The following is a 7,543-nucleotide window of genomic DNA, read 5'->3' as shown; positions in this document are numbered from 1 at the left end:
GTAGAAAACGCGGATATAAGAGTGACACCTGCTATTATTGTCCCTCCTGTCCTGACCATCCTGGTCTTTGCATTGGTGAATGTTTTGAACGCTACCACACACCAGTGGAGTTTTAGCGTAGGGTACATCACTGCACAGACTAGGACACACATTCACAGGGTCTCCAAAGATGCCATCTCATTTTGGGCGACCCAATCCTGGACCGTTACCGTTACAACCGTTACAGTTACAAAAAAGTGTAAAAAGAAAAAAACAAAAAGTTAAAAAAAAAAAAAAAAAAAATATATATATATATATATATATATATATATATATATATATATATATATATATAAATAGTTGTTGTTTTATTGTTCTCTCTCTCTCTCTATTCTCTCTCTATTGTTCTTTTCTTTTTTACTGTATTCTACAATGCAATGTTTTATTGTTACTATGTTTTTTCATGTTTGCTTTTCAGATATGTAATTCTTTTTATAGTTCATTGTTTACTGTGTTTTATTGTTAACCATTTTTTTGTTTTCAGATACGCCATTCAGCTGCAGCAGGGGTTTATTTATCTTGAAAGCAACAGCGTTTGCTCCCACGATATGTAAAGCCGTGACTCCAGCGCTGTCGGAGGTGATTTCACCACCACAGTTTAAAAAAAGAGCATATATGCCGAAGCATGGGGGCAGGGGTGGAGGAGCGATTTGTTTCTTACATTAGGGGGGATTGCCCCCATACTTCGGCATATATTTTTTAGGCACAGATTGTGTTAAAAAATATTTTATTTTTACTATCCTTTATTGTATTTGCTTTGCAGGTATGGTAAGTCTTATGCCCTGTACACACGGTCGGACTTTCCGACGGAATATGTGCGATCAGAGCTTGTTGTCGAAAATTCCAACCGTGTGTGGGCTCCATCGGACTTTTTCCATCGGAATTTCCAACACACAAAGTTTGAGAGCAGGCTATAAAATTTTCCAACAACAAAATTCTTTCGCGTAAATTCCGACCGTGTGTGGACAATTCCAAAGTGCCATGCATGCTCAGAATAAATTCCGAGACGGAACTGCTCGGTCTGGTAAAATTAGCGTTCTTAATGTAATATAGTATTTTCGTCACGCTGCAATGTTTTAAATTGTTTAATGCAGCACACTCTCTTCTTCTTTATAATGCTAGAAGAATGTAGTTGTTTTGCTGCTTATATTCACACAGAGTTCTCACAAACTTCTTTCTTTATTATTTCTCATGATTTCATGAATATAATATTTGTATTCGTCAGATCTACCGAATTTTTTTGGGGTTTTATGTTTTTATATTTTTGATAATTTGTTGTTTTTTAAATCAAGATCTCCTGCTTTTGTTAATTAATTTATTTTTTTTTTGGTGATCTCCATAATTATTTTTGTGGGTTTTTTTGTGTCAAGTTACCACAACACCATGAATATATTGTATTTTAGATTCTCAGGGAGATTGGTTGGTGTCCCTTGTTAATTTCACATTGTATTTTGGAAATGTACCTGCCTACTCACAAACAAACTGTCCTTTTTGAAGTAAAACACATAGGCAAGTACAGTGGGGCAAAAAAGTATTCAGTCAGCCACCAATTGTGCAAGTTCTTCCACTTAAAAAGATGAGAGAGGCCTGTAATTGTCATCATAGGTATACCTCAACTATGAGGGACAAAATGTGGAAACAAATCCGGACAATAACATTGTCTGATTTTTGAAAGAAATTATTTGCAAATTATGGTGGAAAATAAGTATTTGGTCACCTACAAACAAGCAAGATTTCTGGGTCTCACAGACCTGTATCTTTTTCTTTAAGAGGCTCCTCTGTCCTCCACTCATTACCTGTATTAATGGCACCTGTTTGAACTTGTTATCAGTATAAAAGACACCTGTCCACAACCTCAAACAGTCACACTCCAAACTCCACTATGGTGAAGACAATAGGCAAGCAGCTTGGTGTGAAGAAATCAACTGTGGGAGCAATAATTAGAAAATGGAAGACATACCAGACCACTGATAATCTCCCTCGATCTGGGGCTCCACGCCAGATCTCACCCCGTGGGGTCAAAATGATCACAAGAATGGTGAGAAAAAATCCCAGAACCACACGGGGGACCTAGTGAATGACCTGCAGAGAGCTGGGACCAACGTAGCAAAGGCTACCATCAGTAACACATTACGCCTCCAGGGACTCAGATCCTGCAGTGCCAGACTGGTCCCCCTGCTTAAGCCAGTACATGTCCGGGCCTGTCTGAGGTTTGCTAGAGAGCATTTGGATGATCCAGAAGAGGATTGGGAGAGCATCATATGGTCAGATGAAACCAAAGTAGAACTGTTTGGTAGAAACACAACTCATCGTGTTTGGAGGAGAGAGAATGCTGAGTTGCAACCAAAGAACACCATACCTACTGTGAAGCATGGGGGTGGCAACATCATGCTTTGGGGCTGTTTCTCTGCAAAGGGAAGAGGACGACTGATCCGTGTATATGAAAGAATGAATGGGGCCATGTATCATGAGATTTTGAGTGCAAACCTCTTCCCATCAGCAAGGACATTGAAGATGAAACATGGCTGGGTCTTTCAGCATGACAATGATCCCAAACACACCACCTGGGCAACGAAGGAGTGGCTTCGTAAGAAGCATTTCAAGGTCCTGGAGTGGCCTAGCCAGTCTCCAGATCTCAACCCCATAGAAAACATTTGGAGGGAGTTGAAAGTCTGTGGTGCCCAGCGACAGCCCCAAAACATCACTGCTCTAGAGGAGATCTGCATGGAGGAATGGGCCAACATACCAGCAACAGTATGTGACAACCTTGTGAAGACTTACAGAAAACGTTTGACCTCTGTCATTGCCAACAAAGGATATATAACAAAGTATTGAGATGAACTTTTGATATTGACCAAATACTTATTTTCCACCATAATTTGCAAATAAATTCTTTCAAAAATCAGATAATGTGATTGTCTGGATTTGTTTCCACATTTTGTCTCTCATAGTTGAGGTATATCTATGATGACAATTACAGGACTCTCTCATCTTTTTAAGTGGGAGAACTTGCACAATTGGTGGCTGACTAAATACTTTTTTGCCCCACTGTATTTGTGAAAAATAAATAGCCATTTATTCTGGGTCGTAACACAATAAGGAGGAAGGCGACTTTGGATAAACTGGTAAAATTTGCGAAGCCTTTGTACCCCAGGGTACACATCAATAATTTTACAGTCAAAATTGGTGGCCTGAGGAGTTCTTATAAAAGTGAGCACAATCTGGTCCAGGACAACAAGAGATCAGGAACAGCAGCAGATGACATCTAGGTCCCCAGGCTGTGGTCATACCACAGCCTGCATCTTTTGCCAGACCAGACTGAACCCAGGGCCATCACTCTCTGGTCTTCCTTAGATGCTTCCTTCCAGGCTGTGGCTCTGGTGTTGGAGGTGTGGCAGGAGGTGGAGGAGGAGGACCTTGAGGCGGAGGACCTGGAGGAGGAGGACCATGGTTGAACTCACAAACGTGGCTTTGGCTTGTGAGTTGGCCCCTCAACCATTTATTTAGGGCTTGGAAGATGAGATACTCACATATTAGGCATTGGCACTCCTCCATTTCCAGCATTTTGCAGGCTGTAATATAGGCAAAGTCCTCTTGAAGACTGTGGTGGGTTCTGAGGGCCGCAGTAGCCTTCCAAAATAGGCCAATTGCTGCCTCCTTCACGTTACTCCTCTTCCTGCCACTTTTTTGTGGAAGGCAGAGGGGAGGGACCTGGGTATCGGGCAGGCTACTGGGCCCAGCCACCTCCTGGCTGCCACTTACCCCCGCCACCTCCTGGCTGAGAATTTCCTGTGTATGAAAAAGGGACATCGTTTTAGTTTTTGGTTCATCAATCACACACAATTTTCATCTCATGACTGTTGCAAATTGAATGTTAATAAATATAAAAAAACTATCATTTTGACCCCAGCATTTTTCATTCTTGTCACAATCATTTGTGGCCACTACTGTCTGTTGATATGTAAAACACTTTGTGAAATCAGAAATTAGTTATCAAAACTAACATAGATTTAACATCATTAATTTGACAAACAGAAATATTTAGAAGAATGCTATACCTGACTCAAGCTTGGCTCCTCCACATGTTGCTGCCTGGAAGGCTCAGGTTGGGCGTCTGAAGCCTCAACTGGGGGGGAGGAAGTGTGGAAGGAAGAGTGGAGAGTGCTGGCCACAGCCTGGGGACATAAATGCCATCTGCTGCAGCTCCTGATCTCTGGAAATCCTGGACCTTCTTGTGCTCCCTAAGATAAGTGCTCCTCATTCCACCAATTAGGGCCTTCAAATAGGGGATATCTGCCGTAGGGATCACTGGTTTCACAAATTCCAGCAATTGATCCAGTGCTGCCTTCCTCTTTGTTTTATTGTTATAATGTGGGTGGTTTACCTGCCACAGACAGGGCAGCAAACTGAACATATCATTGAATATTGGCATAAAGTCATGATCATTGACCAGATCCATTTTTTCTGCAAGACACAAGACAAACCCTAATGTCAGACTAAACTCTCCTAATCTTGTCCCAACATAGGCCTCAATCTATAAGCAGTATAGGCCCAAGTTAAAATGGTACCTTCGTTATCACGATCGGCGCTTCAGATACTCCTTCCTCCGCTCACAGATCGTACGTACGATGCATGCATGTTACGCTTTATATACACTGCGTATGCGTGAAACTCTGCCCGCCCCTGACGTTCTTTCTAGTCTATTCCCCGCCCCTTCTCTTTCGGTGCAGTGGGGGAGAGCACATGGCGGAGACAGAGCAGGTGCGTCATAATTCCAGCAACAAGGAGGAGGAGGAAAGCCCGGAGCCAGAAACGTCAGGATCCCGCAGGCGATTTAAGGCATCAAATATGGCCTTTGTTGAGATGGTGGAGATGGTGGACATATTGAAAAGGCCCGACTATGACGGGAAGTATGGACCTTACCCAAACCCAAATGTGAGAAAGGCCAAGATCATGGCTAAAGTTGTGAAGAGTCTGCGCCGGAATTTTGGGGTACGACAATCCAAGGATCAGCTGAGGAAACGGTGGTCGGACTTCAAATTAAGGGAGCACGGTCAGTATAGAAGGATCAGGAGAGTGCTGCAAAAAAAGTAAGTAGTTGTCCTGTGTTCCTATTCTTTATTTTGATTACGTTCGTGCTGCTCCGTGTGCTTTTCTTTACTGTTGTACAGTTTAAAATGGCAACTTTCATGTTCATGGGTACATTAATTGTTCGTAGGAAACATTGTTCGTTCGGCCACTAAAATACAATGTTTTGGCCAGATGCGGTTCAATACTATTTTTCTGGCCTACTTTGATTAAAAAAAGTTTGTTGTCTAGATGGGTTTGTAACTAGAATGAAATGCAAACTAGATTCTGTGTAAGGAGAGGACACTCAGCAGCTGTTTACACATCTGGACGCAGGAGCACTAGTGTGGGACAAAAGAACACTCTTTTTATTAGTAGGGGGCCCACACAGGTGCTCCAGTGTATACTATAGGGGTGTCTCCATCTGTGAAGCTTGCACAAAACAGGTAAGTATTCAAGCTTTACAAAGGACCACAAAAATTCTTCAGCTTGGAATTCTGTCAAAACAGACAATTGTACCCCACTTCCAAGCAATGTTTCATATTGCTATTTCTGCCATCAAATATCTGTGTGCTAAGTATACCTATTTTTGTTCACATAGGGGTGAAAAGACTCGGAGGACACCACTCATCAGAGGAGACTAGGGACCCCCCACCTCAGGAAGAAGGGGAAATCCCCCAAACCCAACCAGAGGAGGAGGAGGGAGACGTTGTAGAAATTGAGTGTCTGCGACCACAGCTTCAGGTAAGAGATGGATGCCTGCATATTTATAACACATGGTGGTTTTTTTTTGTTTTTTGTAGGTGATCGGGATGTTGTGGAAGAGGAATGTCATTTCACCAGTGAAAGTGCCCAGATCCTCATCGGGGAGATAATGGGGTGTAATAGAGATTTAGAAAACATAAAACAAAACCTCAATGATGTTCAGAACAAAATGAAGAACACCATTGATGTTTTAGGGAGAATCTAAAACACCCAGAAATCCCTAAATTTCTTCTGCTTTTTTTTTTTTTATAACTAAAATTTTTTACGTATGTTAAAAGCCAGATTTAGAAGATGCACACAGTGTGTCAACATGTGCTATCTGCCATCACGGGAGATCAATGTACGCGTTTTGTGGGTGCAACCCCTTCCTCGATAATAAAGTAGCTGAGAGGAAGGGGTTGTACCCACAAAACACGTCCATTGATCCTTCATGATGGCAGCTAGCACATGTTGACATTAGGCAATTTGTGGGCATTTTCTAAATTTGGCTTTTACAGGGGTGACATCACCCCATCTGCTGAATGCAATATCAAACACAGTTTGTATATACTCATGTCTGATATTGCCTTCACTTTATAAAAGTTGAACTTTGTAAGTTCCAGAGTTGTGTATTTTTTATGGTTTTAAACATGCCTGTTTTACCTTAAAAGGCGATTTCTACTTAATGTGACCTAAAAAAATGTTATACAACAAACATGTTGGTTTGTTCAAAAACCCTTTTATAAACGCACATGTGATTGTGCTTTGTTTAAAAAGATTGATAATCAACAATATGTGGCATCTTCTTTCAATGCTCAAAAGCATTTTTTGGAGCAAAGTTGTTGTTTTCAGTGGCAATGGGGGTTATTTACTAAAGGCAAATCCACTTTGCACTACAAGTGCAGTTTCAGTGCAGTCTCAAGTGGACTTGTAGTGCAAAGTGTATATTCCTTTAGTAAATAACACCCAACAGTGCTTTCTAATTTTACACAATCACGCCATTTTCATGACTCCCCAAATTTCAGTCAGGGTGCTGAAAAATATTAATATTTTTGTCAGTAATGCATTACATACATTAACAACAAAAACAAGGTGTGTGTGTAGCAGACCCACAACATAATAATAATAGTTAGCCAAAGAAGAGATTGTCAACTCATGTGTCAACGAAATTTCGTTTGCACTGCTGAAGAAAAAGGCCAAAAAAAATTACATTAATAAAAGATAACAGAGGAGACAGCTACAAGAAAGCCAAGCAGTAAATCAAAGCAAATATTTGTTCAGTTTCAAATATATTTTTATTTTAAAAAATGTCTCAGACATTGTCTGGCATATCGATGGCCCCCCTACCCGCAAAGTATTCCATGTATCTTATACGGACCTCGCGGGCACTCTGGGGGGGCAAGCCAGGAGGGCCAGATTCAAGCGCCGTCAGGGTTGGTTCAATAATATAAATTCTGGCCTCAGGCCCAACTGAGGCAGCACAGTTGAAAGAATTTCTCCTTAAAAAGTTGTGGAGAACACAGCAAGACAGGATGATGTGATTAAGTTTATATTCCGCCATGTGTATCGGGGTAAGAAATAGGCAGACCCGGCTGGCCATTATTCCAAACATATTCTCCACCACTCTTCTGGCTCTGGCCAGCTGGTAATTAAAAACCCTCTGGTCCGGGGTGAGGGTTCTCATAGGGAATGG

The sequence above is a fragment of the Aquarana catesbeiana genome, linkage group LG04, assembly GCF_042186555.1.
Source record: "Aquarana catesbeiana isolate 2022-GZ linkage group LG04, ASM4218655v1, whole genome shotgun sequence".
Classification (NCBI taxonomy): Eukaryota; Metazoa; Chordata; class Amphibia; order Anura; family Ranidae; genus Aquarana; species Aquarana catesbeiana.
Note: the sequence above shows the minus strand (reverse complement) of the source record.